The sequence below is a fragment of the Phascolarctos cinereus genome, unplaced genomic scaffold (genome assembly GCF_003287225.1).
Source record: "Phascolarctos cinereus isolate Bilbo 61053 unplaced genomic scaffold, phaCin_HiC Scaffold_726;HRSCAF=1367, whole genome shotgun sequence".
In the NCBI taxonomy this organism is placed as follows: Eukaryota; Metazoa; Chordata; class Mammalia; order Diprotodontia; family Phascolarctidae; genus Phascolarctos; species Phascolarctos cinereus.
Window position 1 is genome coordinate 365,319,207 of NW_027556098.1, and position 15,969 is coordinate 365,335,175.

Here is a 15,969-nt window from a genome sequence, read left to right on the forward strand (position 1 = left end):
GCAGCTAGATGGCATCATGATGCAGAGAGTGCTAGGCCTGGAGTCAGGAAGACCCAAGTTTAAATCCAGCATCAGATACTTACTAGCTGTGTGACCCTGGGCAAGTCACTTCATCCTGTTTGCCTCAGTTTCTTCATCTGTAAAATGAGCTGGAGAAGGAGATGGCAAACCACTCCAGTATCTTTGCCAAGAAAACCCTAAGTGGGGTCACAAAGAGTCAGACACAACTGAAACAGCTCAACAACCACAGATGTTTATTGAATGAAGGAGGGACATGGTTAGACCCAAACTTTAGGAAAACCATTTTGGCAGATGAATGAAGGTTGATTAGACAAGGGAAAGGCTTGAGGCAGGGGGACCAGTTAGAAGGTTATTGCAATATTCTACCAGGGGTGGGGAACCTTTGGTCTTGAGACCACATGTGGCCCTCTAGGTCCTCAAGTGTGGCCCTTTGACTGAATCCAAACTTCACAGAATAAATCCCCTTAATAGAAGGATGTGTTCTGTAAAACTTGGACTCAATCCAAAGGCTGCACCCAAGGCCCTAGCAGGCCACACGTGGCCTCGAGGCCGCAGGTTCCTTACCCCTGGTAGACAAGAGATGATGAGGGCCTGATTCAGGCGGTGGCTTTGAGTGGAGAGAAGGGAACTTGGAAACACCAGGGTTTGCCAACACATTGTATATGTAGGTCAAGTTCAAGTAAGGAGGCCAGAATGACACCAAGGTTTTGAGCTTAGGTGCCCAGGATGATGGCAGTGCCTTAGATAGTAATGCAGGAGTTTGGAAGGGGGCAAAGGTTTGGGACAGTGGTGTCAAACCCACATGGTAACCAGGGCCACTAAATCATACGTAAGGATCCCTGCATATTGGCATGTTTATATGTCTTTTTTATTATTATTAACACATCAATACATTACAATCAGATAGGAACTACATCTGCTTTGAACCACATTTGGGATGTGGGTTGCACGTGGCCCAGGGCTGAGTGCTGAACTCCTTCGGTTTTGGGGGAAAAATCTGTTTTGGACATGTTGAGTTTAGGATGCTTATGAGATGGCCAATCAGATGTCCAGGGAGCAGTTGGTGACTGGGACTGGAGGTCAGAAGAGAGAATAGGGCTTAGAGTCATGTTCATAAAGATGACCATTGAACCCACGGGAGCTAATGAGATCACTCAGTGAGGTAATATAAAGGGAAAGGGCCTAGGAGAGAGGCTCAGGGGATGCTCATGGTTATCAGGCTTAACTGAGGGAAGAACCAGTCAAAGAGACTGAGGAGTGCTTGTTTGGCTGTGGTCCTTTGTTCTCTAAGAAGACCAGCATGGCGTGACTATGCTAGAGTCACGTTTTGATGTGTCTGTCTGTGGCTGATCAGACCACCATGAGCTTGGAACGTTCTGCCACAGGTCGGGCATTTGGGGTGGATTCTCTAAATTTGTGCATCTCGCATTTCTTCTGAGCTGCTTCAATTCTGCTTTGCTCACAGAGCACAGCACCTTCTCTGATGAGGACATGCCACGCAGAATGGCTCTATGCCAGCATCTCCCATGTCACACAATCAATTCCAAAGTTCTTAAGAGAGACCTTGAAAGTGTCCTTGTATCGCTTCTTCTGACCACCATGTAAGCGCTTGCCCTGTGTGAATTTTCCATAGGGGTGATAATCCCTCTCTATCTTCACTCCTTGGTGAACCAATTCAATTCTACCCTATCTTCTTCTATCCTCTTCTCTTGAATCCCTAGACCTAGCATTTCTCCTATGTTAGCCTGATAGTGTCTGAGGCAGAATGCATACTCAAATCTTCCTACCTCCACATTCAACCTTTCCTTCATTGCAACGCCTAGATGCTTAGTAGGATGGCTTCCTTGCTTCAGTGAGGGCCCAGTAGAGATTAGATAACATACATTTGTAGTGGATCAAGTCAGCACAGTTTTGTAATTTCCTCTGGTTCCTGTAAATAAGATTGAGGGAAGCAGATGGCAAAAGTAGTTTGGGGTTAGGGTTTAGTGATGTGTGATTAGTGATTCACCAAGGAGTGAAGATAGGGAGGGATTATCACTCCTATTTTACAGGGCAAGATCTTGCGATATGAGGCCAGATGAAACTTGTAAAACGTCCAGTCCTGCCTGGGTCTTGGGCCTTTTTACTATGAGTCATCTTTTTGGATACTGGCCTCTCCTTGGAGCTGATCCCTGAGACCTTCACCCTCAGACTTGGGGCTTCAAACTCCTTTCTAAACCCCCTGCACACACAGACATGGACACTGACACAGACACACACCCCTTTCCAACCTTTTAGCCTCCTTAGTTCCTGAGTTCAGAACTTGACCATATTTGACTCCAAATTATCTTTTCCCCTTCTTTTTCCCCTGACACTGTTTCCAATACCTACTTTCATCATTCCCTCTTACCTCTTCCTCCACATTTTCTGGACCACAAGAGTCTTTTTCTAAGGTATTTTTGTAAGTGTGAGGTAATTGCAACATAACTGACAGAGAAATGATCTAACCATGTCTCCCTCCTCCTAACCCATACAATAACCTCTAGGGCTCCCTATTGCCCCCAGGATCAAATATAAAATCCTCTGTTTGGCTCTTAGTGACATTCGTGACCTGGCCTCTTCCTACCTTTCCAGACTTCTTATACCTTCCTCCCCGCTGCATACTTTACAATCCAGTGAACATGCGTCTCCTTGCTGTTCCTCAAAGAAGACGTTCCAGGCATTTTCCCTGATGTCCCCTGTCGCTGGAATTCTCCCCCTTCTTGTCACTGCCTCCTGGCTTCCATCAGATCTCAGCTCAAACCCCACTTCCTACAAATGTACCCAGTGCTAATGACTTTCCTCTGTTCATTATCTCCATTTTATCCTCCATAACTGTTTGCGTTTGGTCTCCCCCTGTTAAACTGTGAGCTCCTTGTGAGGTCCTTGTGAGATCAGCGATTGCTTTTGCCTTTCTCTGTATCACCAGTACTTAGCACAGGGCCTGGCAGATAGTAAATGCTTGTTGACTCGATGTGACTGTAGTGTGTGGAACATCTGGCTTTGAGCCCCTACTCTGATCATAGGTGAGAATAACATTGATTTAGGGTGTGCACCCAGGAAACGTTTCGAGCCAGGCAAATATTTAGCAAACACTTGGTCATAAACAGTGTTATTTTCAGTCACCTAACTAAATAAACCGAAACTTTAAAACAATCAACAACTATACTTTGAAAATACACATTTTGTATAAAGGGTATGGTATTTCTTGCCTTCTCAATGGGTTTTGGAAGGGCTAGAGGAAGGGAGAGAATTTGGAATTGAAAATAAGAATGAAAAAAATACAAACTTAGCAAAGAGCTCCTTTTAATTAAACCCTTCCCCTAAACTGCAACACAACCTTTCAAGTCTTGCTTCCTTGGCTGTAAAAGCATCTTTCCAACTGGACCTTGCTTCCCTCACGCCAGTGGTGGGGCTGGTGGGGAGTAGACAGGCCAATGGTGGGACTTAAGGACTAGTGATTACAGCACATTCTTAGACTATTTAAGAATTTGATTTTTTTTCCTTCTGTGCTTGAACCAACCAGCAGCCAGGTCCACATACCATGATCTGATCCAGAGAAAACAAAATGGCTGGAGGAACCAAAGTCTAGTTGACTTTTCTCTGTCCTAGTGGCTGTCCTTCTGAGGGTAGGAAGGAGGAAAGCAGAAAGTCAATCTGACCCTGGCATGAATTTGGCTTTGCCTAGTAAAAGTACCCCTGGAACAGATAAGGCAGTATCACTGAGATAGTCTGGAAGAAGGTAGTAGAGGGTCCTCAGTCACAAGATAGGCCTCCTTCTCCCTTGCAAATCAGAGCCTTCTGGAACTGAAGGCAAGCAAGGAGGAAAAGAAGCATGGAAGCAGAGCGATGGCGGCAGCTGGGACAGGGGCTTCAGCAACAGAAACTGGGAAAGCAGAGCCTGCTGCTGCTGGCAAGCTCTGGGTCCTGGGTAGCCCCACCAAGCAACAGGACTGGTGGCACACTGTGGTGTTCCTGGGCACACCTGGCACACACCCCATAAGCATGCCTAGTCCTCTGACAAATCCTGGTAGCGTGACCCTGGGCAAATTCCAAGAGGTTAAGACTTCTGTGCCCACCCCCTCCCCCCCGGCCAATTCTCTAAAACTATAGAAGAGAGGACAATGGTAGAGTTTCCTTGCTGGGGTTTTCTAGACTACACCAATTAAATCACGGGTCTTGAACAATTTAAAAGAATTGCCAGGGCATCTCAGACAAAGTTAAAGCTAAAATAGATTTGATAAAAAGAGAAAGATAAGGAAACTACACTATATGTCAGCCATATTAATGAATATTGTTTTAGACTAAAATAACTAGACCAGGGATGGGGAATCTACAGCCTCAAGGCCATATGTGGCCCTCTAGATCCTCAAGTGCAGCCTTTTGACTGAATAGGGCTGTACTTGAGGACCTAGGGGGCCACATGTGGCCTCGAGGTCAAAGGTTCCCCACCCCTAAATTAGACCGTATGAGGTTGGAATATTGCTGTGGTATAGGGAATGATGAGTTGGTGAACTTCGAAAAATATGGAAAGACTTGGACTTATGAAGGAAGATGATATCAACCCTCAGAGAAAGAAGACAAGCAAGTGTAGTACAGTCTTACATAGATGCATACAGATGCCTATGTCTACATAAGAGTATGATCATAGATATCCACGCATATGGATGCATATGTGTACATGCATCTATATATGTTTGCATGTATGTGTGTATGTGTGTATATGTCTATCTATCTATATCTGTGCTTCACTGTAGCCTTCTTGAGGGAGAGGGAGGAGGAAGGAAGAAACAAAGAACAAAGTAAAAAGTGCACAGTGGAGAACAAAAGACACCTTACAGGGAAGTAAAGAAAATATGGACAGCTTGGAACCCAATGTGTAGTATTTATTATGTAGGCTTTCTTGAAATGGAAATTTATTGCTGCATATTTTGAATCCTCTCTTACGTTCTGCTGTGCATACGGCAATGCATTTTTTTCCCCTTTCTTATTTTGTATTTAAGTTAAGTTTAAAATAAATTAATAAAAAATAATTCCCAGGGCAAAAAGAATATACACATTCAAATATACAAATCAACCCAGCAAATACCTATTAAATGTTTCCTAAATACAGAACGCTGGGCTAGGTCCTATCAGAGAAGTAGGAGAGGCACCTACTTTGTAGCTTAAGCTGGTTTTCCTTGAAGGGAATGGGGCCATTCTTGTCACTATCATTTGGCTTTCTCTCTGCCTGAGTCATGAAAAGTCCAGCCTGGGGAGAATTGACATCTGAGGCTTTAGTGGACTTCCCGTTGCTTTGCTAGAGTGCCTTTCTGACCTTAGGTGGAAGAGAGTAGCCATTTCACCTGAATTTACTACATTTTAACCTCAGAAATCATATCCTTTTTATCCTTTGTTATTAGTAAAGTTATTTTTATTGCATTTCATGGTCCTGAAACACCTCTTATCTTCTAACCCTGAGCTTGAATCATTGGACTGGACCGAGTTAGGCCTGGAGCAGAATAAACAAATACAACGCTTAAATAAGCCGTCCATGACCCCTTCCTGAGTGGAAGTTATAGCCTGATAGATAATAATGTAACTCATTTATAGAGGATGAAAGCTGCCTTCTAGCCAATGCCTTCCCTTGCTGTGACTCTTCAAGGGGACCTTAGCACTAGCACTAGCCTAGTGACAAATCAGTCATCAGTCATCTGAAGACCAGCCTTGTTCAAGAGGAAGGCTCATTATCAACTTCGACTCCCAAAGGCCATCTCTCAAGGCATAAAGTGTGGCAGTCTGGGTCAGGGTCGGTGGAGAGATCACCCATAGTAGCTCCACATATTATAGAGTGGTTTACAAAGCCCAATGCATACGTTATTTATTTTAATCCTCACAATAATCCCTTGAGGTAGGCCCCAAGTGTATTTTTACAGAGGCAGAATGAGACTCAGAGAGTCAAGTGTCCAAGGTGACACAGAAGGGCAGCTAGGTGGTTCAGTGAATAGAGCACCGGCCCTGAAGTCAGGAGGACCTGAGTCCAAATCTGGCCTCACACCAAACACTTGACATTTACTAGCTGTGTGACCCTGGGCAAGTCACTTAACCCCAATTGCCAACCAACCCCCCCCAAAAAAAAACAAGGTCAAGGTGACACAGGAAGGAAGTAGCAGAGAGGAAGCTATGTCTCCACCCTGGTGATGATCTTTGCCCTACCCTATTAAGCTTCTAATTGAAAAATAATAAAGGAGGTCATTAGAAGTGTGCACAGAATAAAATTGCCAGTCTCAGGCTGGGCTGTCCTTACCTTCCAAATTAGTATGTCTCCCTATGGGCAGCAGGGTGGCACAGTGGATAGAGTGCCAGGACTGGAGCCAGGAAGACTCATCTTCCTGAGTTTTCATCTGGACTCTTACTAGTTGTGTGACTCTGGGCAAGTCATTTAATCCTGTGTACCTCAGTTTCCTCATCTGTAAAATGAGAAGGAAATGGCAAACCACTCCAGTACCTCTGCCAAGAAAACACAGAATATCATTCTCCATAGAGATGAAAGTCAAGACTAGAACCCGGAACCAAATGCAGGGCCCTGTGCTGCAGGGGATGCAGAGGTAGGTGCAACCTGAGTTCAAATCCTGCCTCAGACACTTGCCAGTTAAGTAACTATGGGCCAGCCATTTCACCTCTCTTGGTCTCAGTTTTCTCATATGTAAAAAGAGGGGGGGGTTAGATTCCATGGCTTCTAAGGTCCCTTCCAGTTTTGAATCTATGATTGCAAGCTGGCCCTTGCCCTTAGGGAACTCATAGTCTGAAAGGGCAGATAAGACACATAAACAACCTTCATAATCCAAAGTGATAAAGAGCCATTAGAGTAGGGCTGGCCTCCTGACTGTTGACCTTGAGCTATTTCCCCAGTTCTGTCTGCGTTCAATCTCAGATTCAGAACTAGCCACTTTTGTACCTAGGACAAGAGGCATGAAACACTTTCATTTCAGTTTGGAGTGGGGGGGAGGGGGGTGGGGGGGAGGGGCTTTGTTGTTAGGGTGGGAACAGACAGGCAGGGATCCTCACCTGGAATGCAGGGTCTGGGACCAGCTGGGGCCAGTCTAGGCTGCCAACTTTGATCTTCCTCTAACTTAGTGCTAAACTCAGCTGTATCATTGTTGCAGATACTTGCAAGTTTACAAAGTCTACATAGGACTTGGACTCTACAATTCAGCACACACTTATTTTTTTTTGAAAATTTTTATATTTTATTTTATTTTCCAATTACATGTAAAAACAATTTTTAACATTCATTTAAAAAAATTTTGATCTCCAAATTCTCTTCCCTCCTTGAGAAGGCAAGCAATTTCCTATCAATTATACACATCAGCACACATTTATTTTTTAAATATATTTCCCCCAAATTACATATTAAAAACAATTTTTAAATTTTTTTTAATGAGGCAATTGAGGTGAAGTGACTTGCCCAGAGTCACACAGCTAGTGGGTGTTATGTGTCTGAGGCTGGAGTTGAACTCAGGTCCTTCTGACTCCAGGGCTGGTGCTCTACCCACTGCTCCACCTAGCTGCTCCTAGACATTTTTTTTTAAGTTTTGAGTTCCAAATTCTATTCCCCCCCCCTCCCCTCTCCCTTCCCTGAGACAAAACCCAATCGGATATAGGTTATACATGTGCAATCATGTAAAATATTTCCATATTAGTCATTTTGTACAGCAAAATTCTTCATCAAAAAATATCGCTGTTACTGTGTAGAACATTCTCCTGGTTCTGTTCACTCCACTATGCATCAGTTCATGTAAGTTTTTCCAGGTTTTTCTCAAATCATCCTGCTTGTCATTTCTTACAGCACAATATTATTCTATCACATTCATATATAGCCATTCCCTAATTGACAGGCATCCCTTCGATTTCCAATTCTTAGCCACTACAAAAGAGCTGCTACAAATGTTTTTGTACAAATAGTCCTTTTATTCCCCCCCTCATTTTTGTTTGTTGTCTTTGGGATACAGACCCTAACAGTAGTATTGATGGATCAAAGGGTATGCACAGTTTTATAGCCCTTTGGGTATGGTTCCAAATTGCTCTCCAGAATGGTTGGATCAGTTCATGACTCCACCAATAGTGCATTAGTGTCCTAGTTTTCCCACATCCCCTTCCAATATCCATCATTTTCCTTTTTTGTTATATTAGCCAATCTGGTAGGTATGAGGTGGTACCTCAGAATTGTTTTAATTTGCATTTCTCTAATCTATAGTGATTTAGGGCATTTTTTTTCATGTGACTATAGATAGCTTTGATTTCTTTGTCTGAAAACTACCTGTTCATATCCTTCAACCATTTATCAATTGGGGAATGACTTGTATTTTTATAAATCAGACTCAGTTCTCTCTATATTTAAGAAATGGGGGCTTTATCAGAGATACTTTATCAGAGATATTTTTCCCAAGTTTCCTGCTTTCCTTATAATTTTGGTTGCATTGCTTTTATTTGTCAGCACACATTTATTAAGGGCTTACTCTGTGCAAAACACTGGGAATACAGACTCCAGCAATTAAACAGTGCCCTCAAATCATGGCTGACCTTTTCCTGGGGACCTAGATACAGTAGGTGTGCAGGAACTGCCAGTCCAAAGGGAGACAAAGTAATTTCCAGAAGGAGATAGTTCAGATCCTGCCTCAGACACTTACCAGTTGTGTAACCATGGGCCAGCCACTTAACCTCTCTTGGACTCAGTTTCTTCCTGTGTAAAAAGAGGGGGGTTGGGCTACATGGCTTCTAAGGTCCCTTCTGGTCTGGGGCTTCTCTATTCTGTAGGAAGTGGCGGCTGAGCTGGACTTTGAAGGGTGTGAGAAGCTGGGGATTCTACGAGGTGAAGGTGTGTACTAGGCAGTCCATTTCAGAAGTGTGTGGGGGAGGTGCAGAGAAGGGGGAGAGGTATGTGAAAAGGCCTGGAATGGTGAGCTGCGTAGAGTAAAGTGAACAGGATGTTTGGATTAGGCCTCAGAGTGTGTGAAATGTGAACAGGCATCATGATGAAGTAAGCCGAGGGAGGTAAGTGGGAGCCAGAAAAATACGCCAGCTGTGCTTTAGGCTCCTCTAGGGAGAGGCAGAATGACTTTGGGAGCTGGTGAACAACAGATGAAAGGGAATCTAGTCTTTCCTTCATTCTTTCCCATTTTTTTAAAGACCGACATAAATGCTATTTCCTGCAGGAAGGCTTCTCTAATCTGGAAGGACCATTCCTCTCCAGTCTAACCTAGCACTTGTTTTCTTCCTCCATAATGTAATTACTAAACCTAGATAGGATATCCTACAAGTCTTAGTCTTTAAGCTTTTTTTGGTTGTTGTTTTTTGTTAGATAATCGGGAATTAAGTGACTTAATAGAAGGCTGGATTTGAACTCAGGTCTTTCTGACTCCAGGGCCGGTGCTCTAATCCTTGTGCCACCTGGATGCCCCTGGTCTTAGTTTTAACAGCTTAAAATATGAAACACTTGAGATGTAAAAGCTTAGATCTTTAGCATGCACTAAGACTTATGGGACGCTCTGTGTCTCTAGCCCTGGACTTTTCCCAGAGCTCCAGTCCCAAATCACCAACTGCCTATTGGACATTTCCAACCACATGGTATGTAGGCAAATTCAATATCTCCAAAGTAAAACTCATTAGCTTTCCCCCCAAATCCATCCTTCTTCCTAGCCGAATCACTTCTCTTGAGGCCACCACTGTGCCCAGTCACCCAGGTTCAGAGCTCCTGATTTGTCCTTGACTCTTCCCCGTCCCATTCCCCTTATCCAATCGGTTGCCACATCTGGTTGCTCCTACTTCCCCAACATCTTGTCTCCCCTTGCAGGGCCACTACCCCAAGTCAAGCTTTATCAGTTCTCACTGGAACTCTTCCAACTGTCTCTGAAAAGGTCTCTGTATCTCAAGTCTCTCTCCTGAACAATGTATTCTTCCCACAGCTGCCAAAATAATTTTCCTAAAGTGCAAATATAATCGTGTCACTCCCCTGCTCAAAGAGCTCCATGGCTCCCTATTACCTCTGGGATCAAACACCTATTCTTCTCTTTGGCATTTGCAGCCTTTCCATTTCCTGGTCTTAGAACACATTGCTTCTTTTCACAAATTCTGTGTTCTAGCCAAACCGGTCTATTTGCTATTTCTCTTGTATCTCCCATCTTTGCATTTTTGACAGGCAGTTGCATTCAGAGAAATGAGTCTCTTCCTCACAGAATTCCCACTTTCCTTCAAAGCTCAGCTCAAGAGTCACCTTCACACGAGGCCTTACCTGATTCCTTCTCCATTCCCAGCTGTAATGCCTTCTCTCCTCCTGAAATTTTACCTTTTTAAAAAAATCTTTTTAAAGATTGAGTCTTGCCATCTGACCTAGGCTGGAAGTGAAAGGGCTACTTATGGGATCTTTCTCATTACTTATAAGCTCAGAACTTACCTGTTTCATTTCTGACTTAGCTTGGTTCATCCCTCTTTGAGGGAAGGGACTGTAACTAATATCAACTTTGAATATCTCTGAGCACAGGGCTGTGAATGTAGTCATTGATTAATCGATTGTCAACTAACAGCTAGCATAGTGACAAAAGCACTGAGGATACGAAGAAAGGCAAAAGTCAGTCTTTGCCCCATGGGAGAGGGAACATGCAAACAATTATGCACAAGCGAGCTATGTACAGAATGGGGGCCATCTGCAGTCATTCTGATCTATGTCTGGTCACTGGACCCAGATGGCTCCAGAGGAGAAAGTGAGACTGATAACTTTGCATAGCACTCCCTCACTGAAATCCAATTCACTTGCACGTCATGATGCCATGGTCCTCTTCCAGAACAAAAGACAAATAACAGGAACAAAGTACAGAATAAAGTGAGAGAAGTCTCGGAAGGCACTAAGATTAAGGAGGGTCATAAAAGTCTTCTTATACAAAGTGAGACATTAGCTGAAACTTGAAGGAAACAAGGGAAGCCAGGAGACAGAGGTAAGGAGGAAGAACAATTCAGTCATGAGATCAGCCAGAGGAAAAGCTTGGAGTTGGAATGTGAAGTGTCATGTGGGAGAAAGCCAGTACCACTGGATTGTAGAGTATGGGCGACGGGCATAAGGTGTAAGAAGACTGGAAAGATTGCGGGGGGGCAGGGAGGAAAGTTATGAAGGGCTTTAAAAACCAACCAAAGGATTTTCTGTTTAATCCTGGAGGTAATAGGGAGCCATAGCAATTTATTGAATAGGAGAGAGATGTGGTCAGCCCTGAATTTTAGGAAGATCAATTTGACAGCTGAGTGGAGGTTGGACTAGAGGAAGGAGAGATGGGGCAGGGAGACCAACCAGTATGTATGTAATAAATGTTGATTAAATGAATATTGGGTGTTCATTCATTCAAGAAACACTTGGCTGTTGCTTACTATGTTCATGGCCCTGTACTTTAGGGCTTAGAGAGATGAGTTAAGATCATCTCTGCCATTTGGAAATGCATGAGGCTGAAGGGATACAAACACAAATAATCACAATACAACATCATAAGATCCATAAAAGGAGGCTGTAGAAAATCAGAGGAGGGACAGATTAGGGGAAAGGGTTGTGCATAGGGGAAGACTCTGAGGAGGTGGCTTTGGAGCTGAGCCTTGAAGGATGGGAGAATTTCAGCAGGAGTGCCTTTTCTTTATAGAAAAAAGGCACTTCAGGTAGAAGAAATAGTGTGATTGACAGAAATAGAAATGCCAGTGATAATAACAATAAAATGGGTCAACTACTTGTCGTTGACTCACCAATATACACATCACCTAAATAACTACAAAAAAGCTTTTGTGGAAATAAAGTAAATCATTGGAAAGGTGTTCAGTGTCATGACTAGGTAGAACCGATATGGTAAAAGATGACGTTTATTTCAGTACTTCAAGGATCTGTGATTTCACGTGAGAATACTCCTTCCACCAACATAGATCACAGCCACATACAAGCAGATCTGTGATCTCCTCTGGTTCTTAGATTCCTCATCTATAAAATGAGGTGAATGAACCAGACAACCTCAAGCCATCCTTCTAGCTCTGCATTTTACAACTCTGTGCCAATCCCTGCCTGACTTGATACAGTCTTGAGAGTTGCTGTAGCCAAAATGTTCATCTTTCTGAGACTCATTTGGTGATGAGTGTCTTTGAACCCAGCCAAGATGGTCCTCAGATGATTGATACATAGTTTATCTCCTGTCCCTGGCTCAAAATCTTTTTTAGCTTGGTAGGACCTTTCAGGGCTTGTTTTTTTCAGGCTTCGCCTTCAATAATAATTGTCTTCAATAATTTAGAGTCACTTCCATGCCACAATGAGGAAGATTTTGATGAAGATGGAAGTATTTTGCCCGAATTAGTCTATAGTTTTAATGCAATATCAGTCAAAATCAGATTTCACTGAATTATAAAATTATGAATTTTATATAAATAAAGAAAAGTTAAGACTACTTCTTACCTACTCCAAAGCCTCCTTTTAGTCATCTGTAAAATGGAAATAGCTCATATCAAAAGAGTCATTTTGAGGATCAAATCAGATAATGTTAGTGTAAGGGTGGGTGGCAAGTAAATCAATTACCCTGCCCCAATTAATGCAAGTGACTTGATGCTATGGAGGCGGGGAAACTGCTTCCTTGAGGCCACATGTGGCCTTCTAGGTCCTTGGGTGCAGCCTTTTGACTGAGTCCAAGTTTTACAGAGCATATCTTTTTTTTTTTAAGGCAATTGGGGTTAAGTTACTTGTCCAGGGTCACACAGCTAGTAAGTGTCAAGTGTTTGGTCTGAGGCTGGATTTGAACTCAGGTCTTCCTGAGTTTAGGGCCAGTGCTCTATCCACTGCACCACGTAGCTGCCCCTACAAATCTTTTTATTAAGCGGATTTGTTCTGTGAAGTTTGGATTCAGTCAAAGGGCTGCACTTGAGGACCTAGAGGGCCACATGTGACCTCAAGGCTGCAGGTTCCCCATCCCTCCTGCCTCAAAGGTAAAAATAAGGACAATAATAGCACCTCCCTCCCTAGGATGTTGTCGGGATAAAATATTTAATATTTATAAAGCACTTAGCATATTGCCTGGCACATAGTAAGTACTCAATAAATATTTATTCTCTTTTTGTCAGATAAGAGAAATCAATGAGAGATGTGAATGAGCTCTAGGCATTGATCAATCCATCACAGGCTCTAGATAGTCTCTGGTCAGTTTAGAAGTGCTTGAAAGCCATTGGATGAAGTCAAATGACACCACACAGGTGTCTGGTTTGGACTGATTGAGGGACTTGGTCATGTTCTGTGAACCTTGTCTAAAGTCAATAAGCTAATTTGGAGCCTGTATTTAAGTCTGATAGCTCAGGGTAGAAGCCCTCCAGCCAAGCCCCTGAAAAGAAGTGGGGGGTGGTGTGAGGAGGAAAAGCACCCAGTCCTTGGCTCTCGCCTCAGTCTCAGTCTCAATCTAAGTCCTCCTTCACCCCTTTTGTGGCTAGAGTTTTGTGATCTTCAAAGAGTACAGAGGATTTTTGAATTCCTGTTCAGTGTCTTAGAAGTGCCTGCCTTGGGAACTGAGGACAGATGAGACTCAGTGAGGCAAGGCAGATTAAAGTCTCTGAAAAAAGCAAAGCAAACAAGCTATACCTCACCTAAAGGGAGAGTCTTAAGGACTCCAGCAAAAGGACTTTAGAAGCTGTGAGTTACTCCCTTGGCCATGTGTGAACTCTCTAAACTTAAGTACACTTTCCCCTGAAGTCTATGTATTTGCAAAAAAAATGTCATAGATCTTTGGGAGAAATGTTTAGTGTTACCCATTCTTAATATACTAACTTAGGCTGTTGCTGTTCAGTCATTGCTAAGGCATATCTGACTCTTCCTGACCCCATTTGGGGTTTTCTTGGCAGATACTGGAGTGGTTTGCCATTCCCTTCTCTCCAGCCCATTTTACAGATGAGGCAGCTGAGGCAGACAGGGTTAAGTGACTTGCTGAGGGTCGCACAATTAGTAAATGTCTAAGGCTGGATTTGAACTCAGAAAGATGAGTCTTCCTGACTCTAGGTTTGGTGCTCTATCCATGGTGTTGCCTAGCTGCCCCCAACTTAGTAAATATTACTTTCTGAAAGCTAATTAATTCTGGCTGACTGATTCATGTCAATTGATAACCAATGAGGGAAATATACCTGTGGGGGAAACATTAGAAAGATAATTCCCAACCACTCAGGGCTATACCTAGAATCCATACAGGTAGATGTAATGGCCTCCCTTACGGGACCCAGCCTGAAAGTTGGAATGAGGTTTGGGAGAGTAGATACAGAACAAGTACTCTTTATGGAAAGTGCTTTTAAAACCTTAAAATGCTTACAAATGTGAGGTGTTTCTATTGTCTCTAGTTCAAAGTGGTTCACTAGGTTTGGGCTTAGTTTGGGACTGGAAATTCCCTTCTCCTTGGACTGGGCTCAGGGCTTACTAGTGAGTACCCTTCATCTCTGGGTCTGACTCAGGACTTCAATGGGTCCCTATCACCATCACTCAGGTGGGCCAAGCCCTCAGCATTAAAATCACACCCCCATGAGCTGGGGGCAGGGATACTACCACCCAGAATAGCCCAGCCCAGCAGGGGCAGACTCCTTAGAGCCATTTGCGTAACGTGAAAAGCAGCAGGGCACAGCGAAGAGGATGATGGTCTTGGAACCAGGGGATCTGGATTGAAATCTCACCTCCAACACTTACTACCTCAAGTCACTAAAGCTCTCTAAGTCTCAGTTCACTCATCTGTTAAGCGAATTTAAAAGCTCCTGCACTTCTAGGATTATGGTAAAGAAAGTAAGAGCTTTGTAAATCTTAAAGCATTCTACTGATGGGAATCATTACTGAGAGGCTGTAGGTGAAGTAGAAAGCATCTGAGTTTGGGGCAGCTAGGTGGTGCAGTGGATAGAGCCCTAGCCCTGGGGTTAGGGGGACCTAAGTTCAAGTCCAGCCAGAGATTTGCTAGCTATGTGACCCTGGACAAGTCACTTAACCCTAACTGCCTCCAAAAAAAAAATCTGAGTTCAAGTCCCGATTTTCTCATTTACCAGATGTGTGATCCCAGGCAAGTCATTTCACCTGCTATATACCATCATAGATTCAGGGCTAGAAGGGACCTAAGAAAGTCATTTAGTCTAACTCCCTCATTTTGTATTTGAGGAAACTCAGGCCTAGCAACAATTAGTGATTTGTGTAGGCTGTCACAGTTAGTAGGAGAAGAGGTGAGATTGGAACCTGTGACCTCTGACTCCAGATTCCCTGCTCTTCCTTCCATCTCCACCACACTGCCTCTTAGCTTCTCCCTTTGTAAAAAGACCACTGCATTCCCTATCCACATAGTGGTCATATAGAAAATGTTTTGCAAAGCTCAAAGTCAATTAGAGATGGGGACTGTCATGAGAATCGCACAAGAGGCTTTAGAGATTGTTTAATCATTTGACAGATGGGTAGACCCAGGGAGGGAAAGAGACGCCTTCAAAGTCACAGAGGGAGTTAGTGGGAAAGCAGGCATCTGACAAGGGCTCCTGACTCTGAGCCCAAGCTTCTTGCTGCTGCCTGGGATGCTTTCTTTCCCACCAGTACCAGACTTCCTAGGTGTCCCCTGCTCCTTCACTGCTTTCTGCTAACCCACTCACTACCAGCCTGTTGTTGTCTGTTCTTCGTTCTGGAAGATGACCATGACATCAAGGAGGTGATGCCAGGACTTGCAAGTGAATGGGATTTAAGTGAGGTGGGCTGTGCAAAGTCACCAGCCTCATTTTCTCCTCCGGAGCCATCTGGGTCCAGTGGCCAGATATAGATCAGAATGACTGGAGATGGCCCTCTAGGACTTGTGTTGATTATTCATTCATTTGTTCATTTGTTCATTCTGTCCACAGACATCTCTTGAGCATTTATTACGTGAAATGCATTGTATCAGATGTTGCAGG